This window comes from Lichenostomus cassidix, chromosome 8 (assembly GCF_008360975.1).
Source record: "Lichenostomus cassidix isolate B80296 chromosome 8, HeHo_3.0, whole genome shotgun sequence".
Taxonomy (NCBI): Eukaryota; Metazoa; Chordata; class Aves; order Passeriformes; family Meliphagidae; genus Lichenostomus; species Lichenostomus cassidix.
In genome coordinates, this window is record NC_139489.1 from 26,271,647 (window position 1) to 26,297,620 (window position 25,974).

The 25,974-nt window shown below is 42.0% G+C and overlaps 1 protein-coding gene across 4 annotated transcripts in view; it reads right to left on the minus strand.

The window, feature by feature from the left end:
* The window catches only part of RALGPS2 (Ral GEF with PH domain and SH3 binding motif 2), a 111,589-nt gene extending 97,307 nt beyond the window's left edge, over positions 1 to 14,282 (minus strand). The window contains exon 1 of one of the 4 annotated variants that reach the window (XM_085068618.1): positions 14,071 to 14,282. The gene's annotated coding sequence lies outside the window, so the exon portion shown is untranslated. Of the gene's footprint in view, positions 1 to 6,675; positions 6,695 to 13,078; positions 13,323 to 13,764; positions 14,006 to 14,070 lie in introns of those variants that run through there. The other 3 variants (XM_085068617.1, XM_085068614.1, XM_085068615.1) reach the window with 3 other exon arrangements.
* Positions 14,283 to 25,974: the final 11,692 nt, after the last annotated feature.

Below are 25,974 nucleotides of genomic sequence, written 5' to 3' on the forward strand. Positions count from 1 at the left end.
ATTGTGCACAGCCAAATCAAAACCAAGATGATCAAACCATCCTAGGACAGACTTTTAACCAGAGGAGAAAGTCCCAACTGTTGCTGAGTAACAGCCTCCAAATCCACAGAATTAAGGACTCAGTACATCCACCAGCCTCGACTGCACCCTTGCTTTGTACAGTAAGGCAAAAAAGATTGACATTTAAGGAAAAGAAGGCAAAACTCTTCCCCAATGAATGCTTGACTTTCTCTCTCAGAAAGAAGAAAATACTGTTGAGAGAGCATTTTACTGTATTTTTTCATAAAGCCACTAACAGCCAATAAGGACCTCTCTCAAACAGGACACACAATATCTTAGTCTGGTTTGAAATTCAGCTTTGGGAGAGATGAGTACAGTCTATATCAATGACACCTGTTACAACATTTCAACTATATTCTCTAGAATTGTTCTTTTCTCAACATCATGCATCAATGTGCCCCCTTGCTATAGAAATGGTGCTAACAGGAAAAAAAAAAATCTATCAGCCCATGAATTGCCTGTTTGGCATGATGACTATTCTGAGATACTACAACAGACACTTGGGGAAGAGAGCTGGATGTTCTGCCTGTGTCACTATCCCCTGCATTCATTTATGGAAGTATGCCAAGCCCAGGGCATCCAACTTCAACAAGCAAACAACACACAAACCAGTTCCTGACCGACCTGAGCATCCCATTCACCTCTCTTCTGGATTTCTAACTCCCTTTGGAAGGGTGTCAATAAATCACCCAACTCATGAGAGAACAGATCAAGACTCAGATACCCATGGCTGAATGTTAAATACCTTTCTCCACCCAAGATCAGTCAGCAGCTGGTGACCACCGAAGCATCTGCCTAATAAAACGTGGCACAGAAACCAGAGAAATCCAAGTTAACTCAAGTACAGGACTGCAACAGCCAGAAAGCCCAAACATATTTCAGTGACCAACTCCAAGTGCCTGAAACTGGAGACCAAGAGTATGTTTGTTTCAGCTGAAATAATTCAGAGTGAATGTTTTCATGAAGGACACTTACTTTTAAGATGGTATCAGACTTTTTTCTTGCTTAAAAATAGAAACCTAGAGGAGACCACAGGGCAATGTTGTCTCTTTAAACATTCAAGGTAGACAAGTATTTATCCAAAGGCCTGAAATTCTGGTAAACCCATTTACTGCTTGTGCACTAACAACAATCACCAGAAGAATCTCAACGTGATTTCAGGTAAATGGGCAGTATAAATGAGAGTCCTGCTGGAGCCATTTCTAAGCCATCTATCTCCATTATTGATGAAAGGATCTGCTCTGAAGAAGGAATGACATAATAAATATCTACAGAACTCGTATAACTGATGTAGAATACAAAGCTTTCCAGAAGACATCCAAAAGACACTGAGATGTAGCAGCACAAGCAATAATTTGAAGAGCACAGCTGGCAAAGAATAAGAACCAGCTACACAAAATCATTTGTATACCTCTAAGGGCAGTAAAGGCAAGCCTTAAATTCTTGTTACAAAACCGAGAGAAAGACACTGCAGGGGTAAGATTAATGACCTGCTTTCAATACAGTCTGTCAAGCAGGATCTTTTAGATTATTCCAGCACTATGAATTCAGCGCAGTATGTTCACAAGTGATATCCTACCCAACTACTTGGATATTTGAGCTGTTCTGTGGATGACTGGATAATTATCACTCAGACATACCCTTAAGCTTACGAAACGCAGCTGCCTCTGTTTCTGCCAAATCAATGAAAGCAGACATTAAAGATTGATTTAAGTGCAGATATGTGCAAGCTGAAAACTTGGGTCCCAGAGTAATGACAAGGTAGCCTGTACTCAATATTGTCGTGACTGAGATTTGAAGGAGAATGGTGTTTTGAATGTAAACTACTGGTTTACAGCAGGTAACACTTTGCTTTTCAAGAAATCATGCCATTTAACGTTTCATTTAACTAAAAACAGAATTACATTCATCTTTTTCATTAATCTTTTAAGTGACAGAAAGTAAATCTAGAATGCTATCATGCAAGGAAGTGCATAGCATGACAGGGCAAGCTGCCACAATTAGGAATATAAAATCCATTGTCACATGACCACAAGCTAATGTTACCTTTGTCTTGAAAAAGCTCACAGATTAGCACCTTCCAAAAGAATCCCTTAGGAACTGCTGCTTTAGGAACACTAATAGCCAAAATCTCTAATCTCAGCAAAATGACTGGAAAATGCTTTGCTTTCTCTTCCAGGTTCACCAAAACCATCACAGTGATACAGCAGTGCAAAGCTCAGGAAAACCATTATTAGAACAAAAGCAAAGATCCTCAGAGATCCTAAAACATCTACCAGGTAAGCATTCCTGTTCCCTGGCAACTTCTGGCAGGAAATCCTGAAGGAATTCTGTCCTAAATTTTGCACAAACATCTTTTTTCCCCCTTCTGCAGAGAGGACATCTTTTAGCCCAGAATAACCGACAGCACTGGCTTATTCTCAAGCAACAGATATTGGTCATTCTGGACAAACCAATGAAAGTGAGTTCTTCACCTCATCTAAATGAAAAGACACTTCTTTGAGTGCTGCCATGCCCTCTATTGCTGCCTTAAAACAACAATTCAGTCACATAAATAAACACACAGCTTAGCTAAGACAACCATCTTTGCTGTCATGCAAGATGCACCTTGAATAGGAGGAAAAAATATGAAAAAATAGCCATGACTAACACAGAGAACTGAAAGGATCTGAGCACCAGTTTCTAAGTATTTGGAATGAGTAGCCTAAGTTACAGTTTGGACAAGGATTCCATACTGCTTTGTCATTAAGCTGTCCTTGTTCTGCAGGTACAAAGAAATCTGTCTACATTAGAAGTATGAGTGGACACTGCACACCAAAGAGGAAGCAGCCTTGCTTGAGCAACAAAAAAGCCCCAGTGAAGAGAAAGCTGTGCTTGGAAACAAACTCAGCTGGGAGACCTGGACAGGGAACCCAATGAAATATATATATATTTAAACCAAATGAATTAAGATCTTTCAGTATTGTCTCAAAGCCAATACCATTCATATCAGCAAACTAAAAAACCAAAACAAAACACAAATTAGTAATATATTTCCCCATTCTATTCTACCAGGAAGCAAGTTGCCTCTTACCTACTGAAAGAATGGCTGAAGAAGTCAATAGCTTGGCTGCACTTTGAAAACACTTTAATCTTTCAGTTTCATGTTTAGCCTGCCAAGTAGGGGAGGTTCATGCTGGTCCTGCTGTTATTGAAACATAAACGAGAACCAGCCCCATCATAAATAGGGTATTAGTACCTTACTGCTGAAATACCCTGAAGTCACCAGCCACAGCATGGCTAGTGTGTTTTGGCAGGTGATACTTTTTAAACAGGTTTATCACTTAAAAGCAAAGATATTTTAATGACCTATACAAATTTATCTTTCAGTATCTCCAGGACAACAAAGATAAACCACCTAAGCAAAAATAGCAAACACAACTACCAATTTAAATGCAATATTCATACAGGGATTTAGAGGATCTTTCTGACAGAAGAATCTAGTTTGTTCACAAACAACAGAGTAGGGCTTTCCAGGAGAGTTGTGTGTGGCTAATAAACACCATCAATCTGACAGAGCTGGCAAACATCAGACAGCAGGGCTGCTCTAGCAGAGACTGCTGCATAAACCAGCTCCCTCAGTGACAAACAAAGCCAATTCAATATCAATTCACCCTGGGACCCAAGCACATGCTCAACCCAGCCCCATCCCCAAAAATGAACACAACTCACAAGTGGCATCTCCAATCTAGGCAAGACTCCTTTATCTCTTCCATGACATGTCCTCTGATTTTAAGGATTGTTACATTAAAAAACATTGGCCTCCTCAGCATTAGAGAAGATGCTAATTATGAATTCCAAACGACAGCAATTTTCTTCCTGTGAGCAAAGCACTTCTACCAACTTCAGGAGAATCATAAATACAGAAAAAGCCACAGAGAAACAGTGATCAGCAAGTCTAATGGTAAGATCACAGCAACACACCCTACTGCCCTAGGGAAAAAAAGATATCCAATTCCATTAACGGGCTGGAAGGTAATAGGGAAAGATGACACCAGAGAAAGAGACAAGCAACAAAAACTTCAGTTGCTGAAGTCCATCACTTCTCTTCATCTTCCCTCCCTCACTTCAAGTAAAATCAAGGAGATACCCACAACATTGAATACCAAACACAGAGAAATCTGACACCTGAAAGCAACACAGAAATCTGGCAAATCCCAAGGCAGCAGGGGAAGCCTGTCTTTCCCTGGTCCCTGGAGAGATCTCACTTCTGTCCATGTCCTTTAACTGTACTACTGCCTGATTCTCTTTTCCTTTTAAGACTATCACTTGGTAAAAAAGAGACAAAGAAAAAATATGGAAAGCATGGAATTTCTCCCAAGTCAGAAAAATAAGAGCTAACTTTAAAAAAAGAAATAGGTACAGCTGAAATAAAGCCCTAAACTCTTCTACAATACACCTTTGTTTACAAATGAGGGTTGCAATCCCTCACTACAAATGAGAGATTTAACTAAAGTTTTGTGGGTGCAATAGCCAAGCAAGACATCTCTTATGTTTGTCTGATAAATAATGCACAAAGTTATCTTCCCTTTTTAGCACTATCACTTAACAGATGCCAACTGGATTTCTATGTCTGCCTAACAGCGTAACACAGACACAAGACACCTCTGAATTGTAGCAACATGTAGATCTGCACAACAAATGTCATATTTTCCAAACCTACCCTTTATAAAAGGCTTTCTGGCCTCAGCAATGCCCTTGCCATTAATGTCTTTACTGTCTTAAAAGTTCTAAAATTCAGATCAAGAATTATTCTTCAACAAAACTGCATCAGCCGCAAATTCATAGTGCATGTTGTTCATTCCTCTTAGTCTAAACATGCTTAAGCATTCATTTCCATTTTGCATATTTGCTAAGATTTTCTATAAGCCTTAACATAATGTCACCTTAAATACTTCAAAACTTTCCATTGTAGATATAAAATAATTTGGGAATGTGCAACGACAAATATGTGGATACTTCTCCTCCCTCTCCCTCACAGACATATGGCATTCATGACCAAAACCAGAAGAAGTTAAAACTAGTCGCTGCTCTCTAACAGAATTTTAGACATCTCTTCTTAACAGACCCTGAAAACCAGCTTATACACAGCTATAGAAATACCTCTTTGAAGATAAATTAAATTGCCTTATCTGAAACATGAACTAGGTCCTAATCAAAGAAACCTTCCCACCACTAAGACAGCTTCAGAAAAGAGTCAAGATTGACTTTGCAGAACTATTAAAGGCAAGTCACAGCATGAAATACAGCTCAAGCTCTGTCATAATACAGACCCTATCCACATTAAAAAACAAAGCCAGCAAGTTAATTAAGTACAAGGGCAAGTCATTACATGCAGACACTGAGGAAGCTACTCCCAAGCAGGTCCTAGAGCACTCCATCTGCTTACCTGCCATTCCTCAAAGGTAAAGAAATACCATACCTCAAAAGCAGCTTTTTCCACTTACTATTGCTTTCATGTGCCTTCAGCCTTATAAAACACTGTACCTCTGGGCACCCATCTCCAGTGGAAACTTACCAAGCTTGCCTTTTTGTTTCATCTCCTGACTACAACTTGGTTAACATCACTTTGCTCTCCAAATTCCTTTAAAATTATTCCAGGTGGACACTTTGACCACTTTAACAGATTTTGGCAGTAGAGCCAAACAACCTCCACAAGTATTTTGCCAGCACACCTAAAGCTACAGAAAGGTATAAAAGATAACAAAAGAATCACAGTTTCATACTACAATTGGATTTGGTACTACTACCTTCATTTGTGCAATGTAACTCAACAAGTACTTGTTTAAAGCATCATTAAAAACTTAGCAAGGCATATCACTAAGAATACCAAAATCTATGATGAAAGAGCTGGCAAAATCTGTCCAAAAGAAATCCAAAATACACCCAGCCTGAGAGGGGAAAAAAAACCAAAGGAGGATTTTAAGAAATTATGTATCATCAACAGAGCAACCAAACAGCAAGGGGTGGCCAGCAAAGCACTTTTCAAACATGAAGTAGCAAAAGCATTTCTACTATAGAGGGCCATTTGCTGTTATATAAATAACATGGAAAACAGTTTCCTAAGAAACCACACACCTGACTCCACCAGTGAATGGCATATTAAAAGGTAATAATAATAAAGCCTTATAGCTAGGTAATGTTTAACCTCATCCTATCTTGAGGCAGAGCTGCAAGGATCAGGTTTTACCCATCCTAACAAATGCCCCCAGCTCCAGGCTGGGCACTGCCCACCACTCATGGCTCTCAGAAGCAGAGGGTTCGTCTGTAGCTAAACAGAAATCTTGCCAATAATTCAGTAATTTTGCACTCTGAGCTCCAAAAAATACTTGCAACTCACTTCAACTGCACGGAAGGACTGAACTCAATGGATTCTACTCTTACACATTATTCTTTTCCAAAGTGCCTGTTGGCATATTTCTGTAAAAGTCTGACCAATAATAATATCAAAATTATTTAGAGGCACTTACCAGACAAGCCTGATGACTAATGCCTAAACAAACTGGTCGGTCTAAAAGTACATGACTAATATTCTAAAAATAAACGAGATAGCTGCCACTACTCAGGTAGACTTACCAGTAAAGCACAGGGGAAAACTGGCTGGTAATCAAAGACAAGGCTGTTGGCACAGTGGTCTGGCCCTGCCAGCAACAGCAGCCCTGTTCATGTGCCCTTTAACCACCCAGGGCAAGTTAATTACATGACACTGGGAAATACAACAATTATGAGTCATCCACATAACCATGTGCTTTATCAATGCACTTCTTAATATTAAAGTTACTAATTAGCGACAGCACAAAGCAGGGATGCAGTAATGGGGGAGAGAGTAGCTTGAATCTTTGGACCTTTTTATCTTTTACTGATTTGACACAGCATTTATATGCATTTTGAAATCCACAGTGAACACATAGAAAACTACGCAATGCTACCAGCATTCTAACACCTCACATCTGCTCATTGAAGATGCTTTTGGAATCCCCAAAAAACTTCAGGCTTCTGGACATGATCAGCCAAGTTCCCAGTAACACCATCATCACTTGCAACTCACTTCACCAGCCTACTGTAAAAGATGCAACGATGGTAGAGTTTAGCTCTATGCAAAAGGAGTTTTCAGAAATGCCACAAGGATCCTAAAGTGCCTCAAATTTTTCTGCACACAATCTGAAACAAAGTTTATACAAAGCTCCAAGACTTGTACACCCAGCTAGGGACTCAAGATAACCAGAAATCAGCACTCCAGAAGCTCAGCTATAAACAAGTGTCATCTGATCCACTTTGGATTTCAGCTGGTTTATGGGAACTTGATTTCATACTTGCCAGTCATCTCCACCACTAATGCCTTTTCCTGTTCCTTTCTCTGTCATGACATTAGCCCAAGATTTTGTATGGCTGAAGAATAAACGGTTTGGGGGAACTATCAAACTGAAAAACAAGGCAAGGAGGGGGAATAAAAAAAAAAAAAAAAAGCCTAATTCCTTAGCTGGGTAAGTTCCCTGATGCAGTTCTCTCTAGTGCATTCTCTCTCTATTTCTACCAATACAATACAAGAAGTGAGCAGTCAATAAATTAGCTGCCTCACTGCACATGGGCTCACAACCCAATTCAACTACAAACCAACTTAAATTAGTTACAACTGTGGAGGACCCCAAAGTTATCAAGCAAGCAACGGAAATTCAGAGCAATTAGAAGATTAAACAAACAACCTGGCAATAAAACAAGTGGACTAGAAACAACCATTCACAGAGGTCATGAATTTGAGCTTTACACAGAACTCACAAGTCCACCTGTGCTTACACACCTCCTCAGACAAATTCATACATGAGGCTTATAAAGAAAAACAGTCATTTGAGACCTTCAGCTTTTCACTGGAGGCTTCTGCCTGCCTACACTTCAGTCTGAAAAGGATGCATCACAGCAGAAAATGTGCTCTGTACTAGTCCTGTTTATTCGCTTATTGGTCTGAGTCCAGTCACTCTGTGACATTATACCACTAATTCTAAATCTAAATGTAAATATAATACTATAGTCTAGACAATTACCCCAAACCCTGGGCACATTCATAATGTGATAAAAGCAATCCAATTTACAAACTGCATTAAGATCACTTTTTTCAGCATCTCTGCCAGTTTTATCTAGCCACTATTATCTAAGACATACACCTTCAACTTCTGAAAAAGATCAATATCCTTCTTCCCCAGCACGATCAATCTGAGCCCATTTCAATGAGAGCAGATTCCATAGTCTCCAAGCTGTCCCTTAATGAATAATGATGGAGACACAAATCAAACAGCTTTTAATGCCACACTACTACAGCAATGGTCAGAGCACAGACAGCCAGACCTAGGTCACTTCACACTTAATTGATTGCTGCCAATAGCACAGCTCCATTAAAGAGGAAGAGAAGTGACACACATATCCCAAAGTGGAAGTGCCACTGAGGAAGCTCCAAAGCCAGCAAAACCTCCTGCACCACATTTTGCATCCAAATCAGTTTAAAATGGAATTAGAGCATGAGAGCATGAGTATCTCAAGCTTCTCCTCTTGTGCAAACCCCATTACACATTTCTTCTCTGAGCACTTCAGCTCTCAGACAGCTGACAGACACACAGGAGAAGCACTCTAAGTCAAGACATTCATGAGCTCCAAGAAATTCATAAATTGGGCCAACCACTTTTTGGCAGAGGACCTCATAGCAACCTTGACAATCAAATTCCCTCTCTGGCAGTTCTGCTCATCCCTGGGCTTGCTGCTTTCAATTCCTTAACTGACCCAGGCTTGTTTGATTTCCTTACTTGCACTAGGAGCTACAATACTATCTAAAAATCAATGGGAGGAAGGGCAAAGATGACTTCCAGTCAAATTTTTCAGTTCCAATCAGTTGAGGGGGTCTCAGTCTTCCAGTCAAAGACTTTAAAAACTGATTTTACTGCTTCAATATGATTGCTAAGAACAAGTAATAAATGTGAGTCACCAGAGGGCACTAACACTTCTACCAAATGGCAAATGCAGCTCTTCAATTAGGGAGGCTGATAATTACATCCACATCATCATGTATATTTTATCTGGATTGAACTTCAGCCAGCTTGTTCTAATCCATGTTCAAATCTCAACTACATCCTGATGAGGCACTGAGCTACATTAACTGTTGTGGTCACACTTGCAGTACATGGGAGAGACTCACAGTCTGCTCAGACACACCAGGGAAAATAGGGCAGGCATACATTCACATGCAATATCAAACTTTCCTTGCCTATGGAATATGTAAGTGTACATCTAAATATAAATGAAATTCTGAAACAGGCATGGAAAACAGGCCACAAGTCCTACATCTCAAAGAAACAGAATGAATAACTATTCTGAAGAGTTTGAATCAAGATCTATGCTATCATAGGGGACTGCAAGCTATAGCTGCCTGCAAAAGAGAAAAGGGAAAGGCTTCCCCTTGAGCATGGAGCAGCAGTGGATGTGTTGCTCTCTCAAGTCTGGCATCAGATCAATTGCCATGTTACAGCCTTCATCTTTAACAAAGGACACTGCTCTCTACCACTGAGAAATAGGCAGGTTTTAAACCACACATATGATGCAGAGGAAGGGCTGACAGGAGTGTTTCTTGGTATTCTGACCAAGCAGCTCTAGAGCCTCTCAGCGCCAGGCAAAGGCGTGCACTGCAGCACAGCCAGGGAATAGAACTGTGCGGCAGGAAACCTTGACTTGTTGATGCAACTGATACAAAGAGCCAAAACACACCTGAACAGTGCAGACCTACAGAAATAAAGGCAAAGACTCCAGGCCCTGAAGGGTACACAGCTGCTTCTTTTCCCAGCTTTACCTAAACTGTCATGCTTGCAGTCAGAACTGTAGGACCACAAAGACAGGGGAAGGGAAAGGGAATCCCATCCTTATGGAAAAGAACACCTTACACATCGAGTTGTTTGTCTGCACTGACGTTACTGACATAGAAAGTTACAGTGGCAATAAGGCTGGGGGCATAAGAAGGACTCTGGAACTCCATACCTTCAAGAACATACCACTTGTGCCATATGACAATCTACAACCCATCTAGACGCCTGTAGGAAGCTTTGAAAACACCAGCTGAGAGTGTACTAGAGCAGCACACCTCAGAGCAGAGAGTCCAAGAGAGTGAAGATCAACTTTATATGCAGGCCAGGAACACTGTATTTTGAAATACTTTGTGGTAACTCACTAGATGTCCCAGTGTTTCATCTGCTCTACTGTAAGATTCAGCAAACATGTCCGTTTTTCTAGACAAACTCTCATACAAACTGAAACATAGCCTCCCTTGGCCACAGGCTGGTTCAATGCCCATCATTTATGCCATTCTAACTTCTGAGCCACAGCAAGCAGCTCCAGTGTTCACAACACACCTTCTTCCCTGGTTAGGATTTTGGGCCACCCTCTCCCTGCCTCCCCACCTTCTCCACTTCACACAGCTCCTTCTGACTGCACAGAGCCAGCGCTGGGAGCCCTTCAACACTTGACCTTGCCTTGCTCCACCTCTGATTTTGGATGGCCCCTTCCTGGTGGGCAGAATTCCAGCTGGGACCAGCTTGCCCACAGGTAGCACTCCAATGCCATTTTCCATAGACTCCTCCAAGGCTTTATGGATCTTTGTAAAGGAAAACGAGCTGCAGTCACACACCCACATGTTCCAGGGCACTGAGCATACAGAGCATCTACTTAAAACGTCCAACTGGCAGCATGAAGACACACTCACCTCAGCAGTCTTTTAAGGTGATTAATTCATAAACAGACAAAACATGAAGCCCACAAAGATTCTGCTCATGCAATAACTATGACACACACTTATATTAGGATGATTCCTACTGCAGCAGTTCCAGGTATTTAAATGCAAAGGTTTTGAACAGAAACTTTTCCTCATTACTTTGAAAATACATTTCTACATATGTTTTCTAACAAGAGCTGTAAACCAACACTCAGAAGAGAAATATATCATGCCTTTGGTAGCTTATACTTTGAAAAAACACAACCAATTACACTCCCCACCCCAAAAGGACATTCTCAACTCAGCTTTACTTACTGAATGAAAGGAGGAGCCCAAATGACTCAGCTTCAAGCAAATATACACAAAAAGATCAACCCCTGATCTCAATTTTAAACAATAATGCAACAAACTGATTAAGATGGAGGTGTGGCTTGTCAATTCAAATTTTTTAATATTCAAACACATCAAGCAGAATATTAGCACCCTGTGACCGCATTACTTTTTTGTACAAACACAGTCAATTTCAAAAATAAAAAATTACACAAGTAGTTGAAGTTAAAGTATATTCACTTCTTCATTAGTACTGAGCAGCACAAAGATCAATAAAATATCTAAACATTGGTGTTTTTAATCTACAGTCACCAGGCAAGATAAAAGTGTAGAATGGAGACCTCTCAAAAATTATGCAGGAAAACTCCACGTTTCTACAGGAAAAAGAACTCAAAGAAATAAAACACACTGTTGAGTAAACAGGATAACCTCATTAACATTTTTTTGAGGGAGGGGGAAGGGGGCCAGGGGAGTTGTCTCCATAAGACTGAGGCAAACCTTTCTCATGAAAATGCAGCAAAATAAATTACAAGGTAGCATATTTCACAAGGGAGCTCACAGACACCAAGTGACTGCTGTACATCCTCTACATGAATTCCCAAGTGCTCCTCCTCCATCTCGGCCATGCCACACCAGCATCTCAGTGCAGAACACGCCTCCACCCGTGCTGGGAGGAATATTTCATTCCAGACTAGCTGGAGTGTCCTTCACATGCAGCCCAAACTCCAAACACAGATGTCACCAGAGGGCACCCTCTCAATTCCAGTGACCCAGCTTTAGCCAACTTCTGAGCAGGACTGCAGACAACCCACAAGCAGGGATGTGCAGAGGCTATGGAAAGCAGCACTAGTTCTGCTTCTGCAAGAGATTTCCCTTTAAAAAAAATAAAAAGTCCACCACAGAAATTATATTTTTTAAAAAAAGAATTTACTTATATAGCCAGAAATGCAAACTATTCTCCAAAGTAATCAGAGACACAGTTAGAAAAAAAAAAATCACAATGATCAACTTCACAATGTCATGCTGTGGCACCTGATGGTGCCAACTCACTCCAGCTGTTTTGGTATCCATGTGAATCATATCAACTCACAAAAGCAGGGCCCAAGGCAGTACAGCTCATGCAGAGGTGCCCACAGAAGTTCTCTGGCTCTAATATCAGATACTACACCTTACAATAATATATGTAAAAAATGCATGTGTTGTCAAGAGAAAACCATGGGAAACTGTATTTTTCTACTCCTCATTGTCCTGTATCTGATATTAAGAGGGTCAGAAAGAAAACTCTTTGCATGAAAAAGATACAAAAGTATCAACAGTGTGAGACGTTTTCAAGCTTTGGTCCATGTATTCTTTCTAATGCTCCGACAAGAGTTAATAATGTTTTAAAACAAACACCCAGTGAGCTGAAGCTCATTAAATAAAATTATTCACAACCAGTAAAATATGCAATAGGTCTATATACAAAAAGGGGTCTCAAACCACTTGAATGGTAAACCCATTTTGTTTAGAAATAAACACCACCATAGTAAAACTAAAATGAAGTCAGCTGCAGAAGCAAGCAGTGATAAGAAAAAAAGAGAAAATAATCATTGTGCATCCCATATTTTCCAGTCCTGAGAAAACCTAAAAAGCTGTAGGCCTATCAAACATCTGATTACCTGGTTATCTGCCCATCCCATTGGAAATGAAATAGGCTCCACTTTCTCCAGCTACCTGTGACAGCAAAGCTCCCTCATTCAGCAGAGGCACAGAAGAAGGGGTGCAGGAACAAGACCTGGGCAAAGGCTTCTTGTGTCAGGAGAGAGATCTCTCAAATAGTGTCAGTAGAAATAAACACATCCACGGAATTTCACCAGGCCTGTAACTACTATTAAACCCACACAGCAAGTTACTCCAAACTATTACCTGTCATCATCACTCATCGTGGTTTCAAGTGTACCTACAGAGCTGCTTTTCCAGCATCTGCTGCCAGGAAAGAAATAATGCCAAATATGCCTCATGCCAAATAAACAGCATCTATTTGTCCATCCTATAAAGCAGGTTCCCGTCTACCACAAGGCAACACGCTCTGAAATTACCCTGGTTTACACGAAAGCGGTGCGACGTGGTGTTTATCCCCTGCCTACACCCACTGTCCACGCTGTCCCTCGCGTCCTCATCCCTGTCAATCGTGGCCCCATCCCTGTACGCCGCCCTGCCCCTCGTGTCACCACCCCTCCGTGCTGCCCTGCCCCGTCCCTCGTGTTCCCATCTCCGCGCGCTGCCCTGCCCCCGGTGTCCCGCTGCCCGGGCCCGTCCCTAGGGCAGCACCGACGGACAGATAGCGCTATCTCACCGCCACAGCCTCCGCGCCGCCCGCTCCGCCCCGGCCGCCCTCCGGCCCCGCGCTGCCCCACAAGCGGACGCGGCTCTGCCCGTCCCCGCGCACCAACACCCCCGTGCCCGGGGGCTCCACACACAGCACAAGGGGGTGTCCACGTTGTAATAACCCACTCTTCAGCCCCTCACGCACACACCGGGCTGGGGGGGCGAACACCTCTCCCCGCATCCCTCCGTCCCTCAGGTGCCCCAGGCGCACCCCGCGCACACACCGGCGAGAACACGCTCGGCTCGCCGCTCCCCAACACCCCGGGCGAGGCGGAGCAGGAGGAGAGGGCGGCAGGTGGGCGGCGGAGCCCCGGGCGGGACCGGGACCCTCCCCGGATCTGGGAGGGGACGGAGCGCCTCCAATCGCCAGCCGGCAACAAGCCTGCAAGGCCCGGCGTGCGAGCGCGGGTGAAGCCTCCTTTCTTCTCTCCTCCTCCTCCTCCGAAGAGCCGCACAATGAGCCCCGCGGAGGCGGGCGCCAGCTCCCTCTCCCTCCTCCTCCTCCGCCCCGCCGCGACAGCGCAGCTCACCTGCGAGAGGGGGGATGGATGACGGCGGGGCGGCCGCTCGGAGGTGCCGCCTGAGGGGCCGCGGTGTCTGCGCGGGTCCCTGCGCGCCCCCGGCTCCGCAGGCGCGGGGCGGCCGCGGCCACACTCCCTCACACGCTCGCTCACACACACACGGGCTGGGGGGGCGCCCGCGCCGCCCGCGCATGCGCGCACAGACCCCCCTCCCGCCTCCTCGCGGCGCCGCGCGCGGGCTGCGCACGCGCCGCCTCAGCGCCGCGCCCCCTCCCGCCCCTCGGCCGCGCTGAGGGCGGAGAGTTCTCCCGCCGCGCTCGCTTCCTCACGGGATCGGTGAGGGGAGTTCTCCCGCCGCGCTCGCTTCCTCACGGGATCGGTGAGGGGAGTTCTCCCGCCGCTCTCGCTTCCCCACGGGATCCGTGAGGGGAGTTCTCCCGCCGCGCTCGCTTCCTCACGGGGTCGGTGAGGGGAGTTCTCCCGCCGCGCTCGCTTCCTCGCGGGATCGGTGAGGGGAGTTCTCCCGCCGCGCTCGCTTCCTCACGGGATCGGTGAGGCTGCGAAAGATCGCCGCGATCGGAGAGTCCGACCTGCGGCAACAGCACCGTGTCAACCAGAGCGCCGTACTCGGTGCCACGTCCAGTGTTTCCCTAGACACCTGCAGGGACGGTGACTGCCGCCTCCCTGGGCAGCCCGTTCCAGTGTCTAATTACAGAATCCTGGAATTGTTAGGGTTCCTAAGGACCTCTGGACATCATCCGCTCCAACACCCCTGCCTAGGCAGGGTCACCTGGAGCAGGTGACACAGGAATATCTCCAGAGAGGGAAACTCCACGCCCTCCCTGGGCAGCTGCTCCAGAGCTCTGCCACCCTCGGTGCAAAGAAGTTCATTTACATTTAAATCCTCACCTTTTGTGTGAAGAAATTCCTCCTGGTGTCCCACCTCAAGCACCCCTGGCGCAGCTCAGGACCATTCCCTGCTGTCCTGTCCCTTGTTCCCTGGGAGCAAAGCCCGGCCTCACCTGTCAGGGACTTGAGGAGAGCCAGGTCCCCCTGAGCCTCCTTGGCTTCAGGCTGAGCTCTTCGTGAGGCGCCGTTCCCTCCAGGAAAGACAACGGAAGCAAGGAAAGGAACTGGCCCCCTCCAAAACACTATTGTGGTGATAAGAACTCCGTTCTGAGGGGATGAAGTGCAATGACTCTTGCGATTTTTTTCTCTGCTCCCACAGTCGTTAGGGAACAATCGGCTTATGAGGGGAAAGCAAGGCCTTCAAGGTGTTTGCACCATTTCTGGAGTGAAAAGCCTCAGAAAACCACAGAGTTTTGCAAGAGTTGCTCTCCAGTCACCAGAGCTGGCAGCGCTAGTGTCATGGGGACAGGAGTCAGCATCGCCACCTTCCCATCCACAGCCCCTGCCAGACAGGCTCTGGCCCCGGTGAGTTATTGCCATCGTTAATAGCTACCATTCGTATGTGCTCTGAATGCTTTGAAAGCAATGCCTAATCGCATTAAGTTGTGAATTGACTTATTTTCATCCTGTCGTGGAGTTAGGACAGTCACTGCTTCCTTCACATCCAGGAGAGACGGAGTTGGTAATTTGTTCCTATACTGGAGCTGCTGCCGGTGGATCTGTGGCCACCTGCTATGGGTTTTAATGAAATACAGAGCCACCTGCTATGCAAAGTGCCTGATTTTTATAGACTTGCAGACTGGAGAGACTACAGGTACCATGATCCAGCTTAAACAAGTCCAGCAGGCTGGCAATACAGTACCAGCTTTTAAATCCATGACATAGAAATAAGGCAAGAAGGATTTGAGAAATTACAGGCACAAGTTTGACAATAAGCAAATAAAAATATTACTTTTAGGTACAGTGCCATTTCCCCAATTTTAATAAAGCCTTGTGCCTAGAAAGAGAACACTGTTTCCTCTTGTTTTGGTTGCTGGTTTGGTTTTTTTTTACCACGGTAATCTGGCACAGTATCAAATTCATTCTGAACCAGAATAAATGAAAGGAAAATAAAATGCCAAATGCCATCCTGCTGCAAGGTTTTCAACAGGTCAGTGGATGGAAAGAATGTTTCACCAAACTTGGAAACACTACAGTTTGTAACATAGAAATAAGAAAATATTACAAAATTACAGAATTGTTAAGGTTGGAAAAGAGCTCTCAAATCATCAAGGGATAAGAGAAAGGAAAAATTAGCAAAAACATCTCAGAAGGAGGAAGCAATGTGATTTTGTTTTTTGTGAGTTCTTCTTCTTCACTAAAGCAGGAGACAAACTACTTTATCTTGTAAAACAAGCTTCTCAGCATTAGGGGTGTAAATGTGGGTTAGGTGACAAATTTTCAAAGACATCATCTCACTAAATGCTTCCAGAAAAACTGCCTAATGGGCTGTGAAGAAAAAAGCAATGTCATGGACCAAGAACTAACAGAGACTGAACAGGAGAACATGTAGTCATTCATAATCATGGTGAAAAGCCAAAAGAGTAAGGTGGTTTTAATTGTGTTATAAATACCCTCAAAATAATCCAGAAAAAAGGTTGTACAGAATGAGACAACATTTGTAGGAGACACAAAATTACTCCCAATTGTGGGGCAGATTGTGAAGATACTTAGAGTGACCCAGCTGTGTAGGAAGAAAATACAGTGTTGTTCAATATTGATAAATAATCATCAGTACAATGCGGTGGATATTGGAGGAAAGAATTCTCTGTAGGCATCCCAGAGGGGTCTAAAAAAAGGAAATAGTTCAAGAAATACTCGGGCATCCTAGGCAGTGTTTCAGTAGATATCTCACCTCAATTTATGGACATAGTCATGCATGCAACACATCAAGAGATGAAATGAAAATACAAGAAAATGTTGTCTGCCTTCCCATCATTTAATACAAAAAAGTTTTATGGAATGAGCTGGGAGGAGAATGTAGGTTAGACTGTGAAACTGAAATGCCCAATTCCAATCAAGTTTTACATCAGAGCCCCGTGTTTAGTGGATTTTCACCTTTTATTCCAGAATCTGCCAAGAAACCACCTTCTGATACTCAGCTGCCAACTGTTTACACGTGACTGATGTTCCTTGTTATTTTACAGGTACAGATCTTCCCCATTATACTAAATATTCCATTTAAAATACATTATTAGTTGAATGTTGCAGCTGTGCTATTAAATATTCAAATCACAGGAAGCAGCGGAAAGAGAGGAAATGACTAGATGAATATATGTGGCAAAACAGTTGGTTATAATGAAGAAAGCTGCTGTCAAAAGTAACAGGAAACCACTGTCCCTTGTGACTGGCAGCTTGTGAGGGAATGGGTGCAGAGGCCAAACCTGAACCAACACAGTCATGGGAATTGCTCAGAATGAGCAGAGCTGAAAACCTTACAGCCTGCAGGACACCACACTTGCCATGGCTAGCTTTCATCTGAGAGAGCAAATTTAAGAATGGTCTTTGTCTGGCCAGCTGGCAGTATTCTTCTGAATAATTATTTTTCTATGGATCTCAGAAGTTCTTTTTTGGACATACTTATCCCAAATTGTATCAGCAATGATTATTTTTATAATTCACTGCCCAACGAGCTGCATCTCTCTGTAACCAGCTTCACTGTACCTAACCCTCCCAAATTATGGAGGATATAACATTTCCTTTTGAAGGCAACAGCTTCAATCTTCAGCATAATCTACCGACTGAGAGGAGGAAATTTATCTGTTTTTAATTTCACACATGAAAACCATTTTTCCATTAGGCAACCTCAAACATGTGTGCTTCCATACACAAACTGCAATATGCTTGCAGGAGCAGCTGTAATGAAATGTTGAGATTGCAATCCAGGTTACTTGCTGTTGTAAATTCTGAGTTTATAAAAATACCAGCAGAGTACAGTTTATTGTACTTGTTCATTAGCATAAGCATCTTAGAATAAAATATTTCTAAAATATAAGTTGCTTTAATGTAACCAGCTTTACTTGTGTACACATTTTAAGAAAAAAAAAAGAAAATACTTTATTATCACTGGACATACCATGCTCTGGGATTAAAACTATACATGAATATAAAATCAAATTAATTTTGCTGCCTTTCAGCCAAACTTCATGAGTACTGCAAAAAAGATACTTTTTCATCTTGTAGCAAATGATTTGAAATAGTATATCTTACATTTTGGCACCTAGTTAGCACTTCATTAATTACTAATTGCTTGGCACTAAGTAAAGTTCTGCTATCATTGCCTGAATCTGGAAACAGTTATTATCATAAAATGCCATCAGTCAAAATCAGTTGGATATAAGATGTCCCAACTGGATGTCTGCTGAAGTGTATAGCTCCCTAAGGAACGAGAATATAGTAGAAAATATCTTATTTATATAACCTGTAAGTGCTATTTTCTATTCTTACACTTTGACTCAGTTATTCTATGAGTCTGACTGCACTTAATTCACACATGTACATCAGGGTGAGAAACACGAAAGAAATGTAAAATATTGCTAAATTTACTTGTCAACTTATGAGAAGAAAATTGTACAATTTTTTGTTGAAACTGTGTAATCATTTCTCACAATTGCAGCACTGTTGTGGTATCTGCCCCCCTAATTTTGTTATTTCCTGATTTTAGACTGCTTACCTATAGAGGTCTGACTTTTTAAATGCAGTACCATTAATATGAATTCTGCAATTAATATCCAGGTTCTAGTAAGGTGCACAGCCTGTGACATTTACACCTACATACTCCCACTTTTTGATCTGTGATCCTCTGTTGCATCCTTGCCTTCATTACAGGGGAAAATAGGAGTCAGAACTGGATAAATATAACATTGCTGTAACTATCACCATCTTCCTCTTTGCTTTTGGAGGATGTTTATGCTTAATACATAATACACACATATTAGCTTCTACCCCTTAATTAGGAGGATGAGCTTCCTGCTGCAATTGTAACAAAATGGAATATTCAGTTGGTTCAATTAAACTTGAAACTAAGCATAAAAAACTATTTTAATTGATAAAAATGTCTGTACCAGAGGAATCTGGTTCAAATAGACACTAGACACCCTACGTGTTAGAGTTCAGAGCTGGAGGAGAAAAATATTACAAAGAGTGTTGTGCTGTGGATATTTCACAGCTCCTGTCGCTCACTGAGTTCAAGAGATGTGCTAATATTTGCTCCCAAAGGTGGTGTGGTTAACGCTGGAAAACCTCCTTAGGCTTACACCTCTGCTTGTTTCTCATTTCCAGCAGCGATGAAGGGATGAGTTGGAATTAGAGCAACACAAGAGCAGTCTGAGCCTGCTTGGGGTTTTTCTTAATGTTGTTAAAATCATAGCTTTAAAAAGAGTGTATCCAAGCAGCAGCTTCTGAATTCGCCCAAGCATATATGTAAATATATATATATATATTTACATGCAAAGTGAGTGCACACATGCTTTAAGAGGACTACCTCTTTACATCTGCAAAACATTGTTTTCCCAAGCTCAGCAAAGGCTCTTCCCCATGTCTCAGCAGCGAGGAAGCTGCACACAGATAACACATTATTTCCTTACTGTCTCACACAACCTATGGGTTTTTCCACAGGAAGAGAATACTGTTCTTTACCGTGCTGCCTTCCCACGCTCCAGACGTAGGGAACTCAGAACCGTGCTTTATGTTTGAGCCGTTTGCGACAGGGACACTGCCGGCAGCACGGGGAGGGAGCCAGAGGCAAAGTGTGGATTGGCAGCACAGAGGCTGAATGCAGATGCCCTTCTTTTTCTGCTTCCCTGGTACATCACCAGAGACAGCACATCACTAGAGACGTTACTGGTAAACTGCTTAAAAGGCAGCAAACACCATTTTTTATGTTGTATAAATATCTACCTACACATTTTCCATAAAGGATGGAGATGCTGGGATGCCTACATGATTTATGCACAGTACAGAAGTAGCACAAACATGATGACTTACAACAGGTTTTAATGACCATCAGAAGGGAAAAGATACCAAATATGGTCAACAGCAACTGTTAATTGAAACTAGTAATATTTCATCTATGTAAACAAAGTAATGATCACGTCTGCCACAAGATTTCAAGAGATTTATCTTCTAGGCTCCCTAATATGGTTACATCTGTCCCCTGCTTAAATCCTATGTTCTTGCCATCTGCTCCAATGCACTTTTTTTCAACCTCAAGCACTGATTAAACAACTATCTGGAAAAGAAAAAAAGTATTTTTCAAATTTTGAGCAAAATGTTTAACAACTGGAAAAAAACTGGAAAACCAAACCCACAACCCCTTTGGCTCCCCGTTGTTTATGTGGTTGGAGATGTTACTGGTGAGATGCTCAGCTGAAGTTTCCAAGAATCTTTACATCTGACTGTACAACAGAAAACATTGCACCCATTGATTCAAGTAGGTTTGTTATAGAATGTAATAATTGGGAGCAGATTAAACTACCATTCAGTAAATCAGTCAAATTGTCATTGAGAGGTAATGTTATATGGGGAAATCAGAAAGCATTTTGCTTTAAAAAGAAGGAAACTTCCTAGAATTCTTTATTCGCGCTGTGGGAAGCCTTGATAGTTGTATTCCTTTGAGATGTGCTTTGTACTCACCTCTCCTTGTCCAAACATGGAGGAGCAGGAAGGACAGAGCCACAGCTCGCTCTCTTTTCTGTAGGAGGAGAGCCAAAGAAGAGCAATCACAGATCCTGTGCTCCTGCCTTCTGGGCAAGACTGCAGCCTGCTGGTCCTCATGTGGAACACATTAATTACAGGAGCACTTTACTCGGCATTCATCACCCTTTGTAGCCATAGAATGGTCAGTCAGAATCCATCTCTTCATGTTTGTTTGGAGCCTTGAAATCCTTGAAAGGTATTAGAGATGCACTGAGCATCTTGTTACAGGAGAGGCTTGATGCAATGGCAATTGCATAGTAAAAATTGCCTCATCCCTTCTCTAGGAGTTTTGTCAAACTTAATTTTATTTTCTTGGATGGCTGCTTTCTCTGATACAGAAGAAGATCTCACCTAATCATTCCCTTGAACTTTACACCAAGTAACTGAACTTGGTACCTTTGCTTTTCAGTCTTTGCTCCTTTAACTGGTTTACTATGCTGCTTCTATGCCCTGCCATTATAATTGTTACTGCTTCTAAAAATGGGAAACCAGAACATTTTGCAGTGGTTGTAAAACATTGCAAAGTATTTCCAGAAATAATGCAGAACAAAGGAAATTGACAATGGCTTTTTTATCCACAAGTAATAATCCTTGTCTGCAAATCTAGAAGTATAATGCTTACTGGTATAAATAGGTGCAGCTCCATTAAAGGCCTTGCCATGCACTACTGGAGAGCTTTGCTATGAAGGATGTGGAGAGTCAGGCAGCTCAGCTTTAGATTTAATAAATACCATTGCTTAAATTACTAAGATAGACAAACGACACTGTTTTACAGCCAGCATTTTCAGAACAACTTATGCAGTTGTCTTGAGAATACTTTTGGGATAAGCAGAGCAGCAAGCCATCATCTGCTGTAGTTTATACATCTTGTCTGTAAGTCTGAGCTGCTGGTAATCCCTTTGGTACCATGCTGCTGCATGCCAAGGGCTTTGCTGAGAGCTGGAATTAGGTGAATGTTGGGTTTTTTAGGTGGATGGATGATGTTTTGCTCCATATCTGCCTCAGTGAAAGTTTAGAAGCCAAGTTATAGTAGTTACTCATTTTCAAATGCCACAGGTACTTCATGGGGTGGATTTTTTCCTGTGTATCTCGGGTATTATCAGGATGATTGGGTTCAGTTACAGAGTCAGAACTGCATCGAGAAAATGCTTAATGTTAGGGACATTGTTCTAGACAACTTCTATTAAAAGGGAAAGACAACATTTAGGAAAACACCTGCATAAAGTTTCAATATTCTCTATTTGAACTGAGAAATCCATGTGTAAAATTAATCCAGGTCTCTAGATCCAAATTCTGTATTAAGCTGTGATAGAGTTTCCTTACCAATACAATTGTTATGGCAAAAGTCATGATTTTTCAAAATTTCATTTTAAATAGAAAGGATAATCATGACATGCTCACATCCTTATAATACACATGCCGAAAAGTCACTTTAACAATCATCAGAATAGCTTCTGATAGAGGAAAGAAAACACACCAACAAATACATTTTTATGTAAATAAGAAGTCAGTGTGTACAGAAGGAAGGCCTGTTTCTTGAGAAAAATCATCTGACCTGGAGCACTTGGACTAAATGGGTCCAGTGTTTATAAATGTGACTCAGCTGGAGATGGTTTCCAAACTTCTGAAATTTTGAAGAGATTTTTCCTGTATACTCTGGAAGAGCTTCAAAGTACACTCAGCAAGCAAATTTAAAAAATACAATGGGTGTACTTTAGCTAGTGTTCACCTACAATTTTACCACAGTCTGATTGTCTGTGGCCAAACCTGACATCTATATGCTAATTTTCATTTGCATATCATCCTTTCCCATTGAGATGCTTGGGATGATTAAAAGATTTATTTAAATATTTTAACCTAGGTCTTACAAACCTAAACAAGACACGTGATGACTCTGTGAGAGGATCCAATCTCTGTTTCCAGAATTTTCTTTTACTTTTCAGTAGAGGACCCATCCATCATGAGGACAATGAACCTAATCCATGGTACTGATTTGTATAGAGAGTTTCTGACAGTTTGTGGTAACTACTTCCTACAAATACCTTAGAAGTAAACATTCAACACTGCTAAATTCTAAGTTGGTCACTTTACAATGTCCTCTCCAGCTACTTCTGTATGTCATGTAATATCAGAAAAAACACATACCTGAGATTCAAAGGAGCATTATTACACCCTGAAAAACTAGATATTCATTATAAACTATCCTTGGAGAGCTGCAAGAGAAAATACTTTCCCACCATTTATTCTGACATAATATAGGATTGTGGTATTGCATTCTATACCACAGTTGATGATATTGCTTTTGCCAACATGCAATCTGAACACTTTACAGCACATTATGAACAGCAACTAAAATTGGACCAATTTATTATCTTGTTCTCTCCCTGGAGGAGAATAAGCTACATTGTTTTGTGAGGCTTTGTGTTTTAGATATACTCGACATACTCTTAGTTTTCAGTCAGGAAGATAAGGTTGAAGAGGCACATACTGAACTTGAATCAGAAATTAGAGTTTTCCAATGGTCCTTGACAGGAACCATTCTTCTGGACTTCTGCATACTGTCCAAACAAACTGAATTTGGGAACCTCTATCTCAGTCAACAGCAGCTCAGGTGGATTTTATGGAGATAAGAGAAATATGATGTAATGTAGATTTGGTGTTAGGAGCAGATTTTAGGAGATGAACTTAAAAGCAAGCAGTTTGTTCAATTATGGGCATACAACACTAAAAATTGAACAGGATACTAGAACAACATAACTAAACAGAGCACGTGGAAAGCATGGAAAATATGATAATATTTTTAGCAATAAATCTTTAGCTTAAACACTATTTTGCATCTTGCCTTCTGGCTTAAAATATATATAAAAAATAAGAGAGTATTATGAAGAAAAATCTAAAAGAACTACAAGAGAAGACTGTAAAACAAGAGAAACTAGAAATAGTGTATTTAAGTGCTTTGTGCTTACTGATATTACTGAGAATGAGGAACAAATTTCTTGTCTCCATTATCATCATCATCCAGTGAAACCAAGAAGCCAGTGCACTCGTAGGTTCACACATCTGTAGACAGTGACAGTTTCTACTCTCTTTAGATGCATATTAATGGTTCTGGGACTCTGTGCCAGAGACTAAATAGTTTAGCAAAGGAAACAAAGAGCTTATAAGATTTTTTTAATCATTAGACATGTACATGTGTAATAACATGCTGACATGGAGAACAACGGCCAGCCTTAGTGCTAGGGATGTGTCACAGCATAAACTGATCACTCACTGGAGAAATTTCTCTCCCTCATCTATTTTACATAAAGGTCAGGTTCATTATGCCTTGGTTCTACTATTTGGGGCTTTTTATGACCAGTTATTTATAATAGATTATTAAAAAGTCAGACTGCACTAATTTTGTTTGGAGGCTGAGGGAATAGGCACATGCATATGTGAAATTTATGTCACTGTATTTGGTTAAGAAAGGATCTTAGGAAAAAGGTCTTCTGTTTTTCCCTTGTATCCTCTAATCCCATTTGAGTTATGTGCTTATGTTTGGATTCATACAAGTAGGAAACATCTTTCAAGATTTTCCCTTTCAATTTAATCAACTTCTTCTGCTGGTTTCTCTCTATGAAGTAACTGGAAACAGGTATTTAAACCAATTGCTGCACAATGAGCCATGAGAAAATGCAGCAGGTTGGATGGATGCTTACAGAAGTACACTGAGAAGATATTACCCAGTTTCTAGCTCTTATCTTTCGCAAGCAGAACAGAATGAGGGCAATTTGACTTACTAGCTGGTCTACTGACCCATGAGAATAAAGGGAATAAAAATGCCACTGTGCGATAAAACAGGCAACACTTACAAAGCAGTAACAGAATATGCATAATAGCTCAGGAAATAACCTTAGGAAAATAATGAAGTAACTTTATGCTTCTGTTTTAATTAAGAAAAATAGAGAATGAGAGAACCACCAGCAGCTGTGTGGAACAGAGCTAGCTTTTCAGGAAAATATACAGGGTCAGATCTTCCCTCCTACTTCTTCACATGTTTTCTGCTCTTCAGGCCCATGGAAACATGCCAGGAAAAATTAATTGGCAGAGGACCATATTATCTCTTCTGCATAGTTCCCATGTAGTGTCTCAGAGAAAGACCATGCAGCTAGGGAGCTGGCTGGAAAAGCTGCCTGCCTGGGGAAAACTGTCCTTGACTCCCACAGATCCCAGAGGATATGTCAGATTTCACTGGGACCTCTCTCTCTTGTTGGTCTGAGACAATCTGAAGAATTCTGTCACCTTCTATAGATGAAAAGCTGGGGCTGATTACAGCATTGGGCTTTTTCCATGTGGAACTGGGGAAGTTTTGGCCAGCAGGATGAATGCTGATTTAAGGACAGTTCTCTTAAACCAAGCAGTACTGATGGGTCACTGATTGAATGCAATGTCAGTAAGTCTGCAGCTGCCTCAGAAATGTAGAAGAGGATTTGATCTTGGATAAATGAAACTAGGAGAATATAAATTCCTGGCTTCCTCCCACACAACTCACCCTCTCCCCTACCTTTCATATTTGGAGTTTCCAGGCTCTTGGTACCCAGGAAGGAGGATTGATGTTGTTAAAAGTAGCTGATTCCCCACTTTAATATATTATGGACATAAAGCTATGATCCAGCCTGCTGATTTACACAAGACATATCAAACAGCCAACCTTCATTTCAATTTTCTATTAAGTAATACACAAACTTTCCCTTCTTGTCCAGTGGAAAATCCCATGAAGTAGAAAAAAACCCATTCTGGAGTTCACATTGATAAATTACTTAAGATGCCTCTCCACTTGGGGTCTGCGAGGCATATGGCAGGGTCACAGCCTCCATGTCCTCGACCACTCAGCTCCTCAAGGGATTTCTGCATCCCTTCCATTAAGTGTCATTGGAGCCCTGTCCCCTCCTCCATCATTTCCTGCTCCCTTTGCTCTCCACCGCTCCTGCAGCAGGGCTCAGTAAGAAACTGTTCTGCCTGAGCTCCCTCCCATATGGCCATGCACTAATCCCCCCTCCCACACACAGTCATGCAAAGAGGGAAGAAATAGGGATGTGGAAGAGATGCTTCCTGGAGCAGCAGTGTCTGCTGTCCACATTATGTCAGGCAATTCAAAGGTGCAAAAGAATCCTGCTGAACAGCACTGCCGTTTTCTTCACCATTCTTTGCAACATCTGCAGAGCTTCCAAGCATCCCTTCCACTACACAGATTTGGAGGCGGGGGGGAAGTGTGTCTTAGAAGTGGGA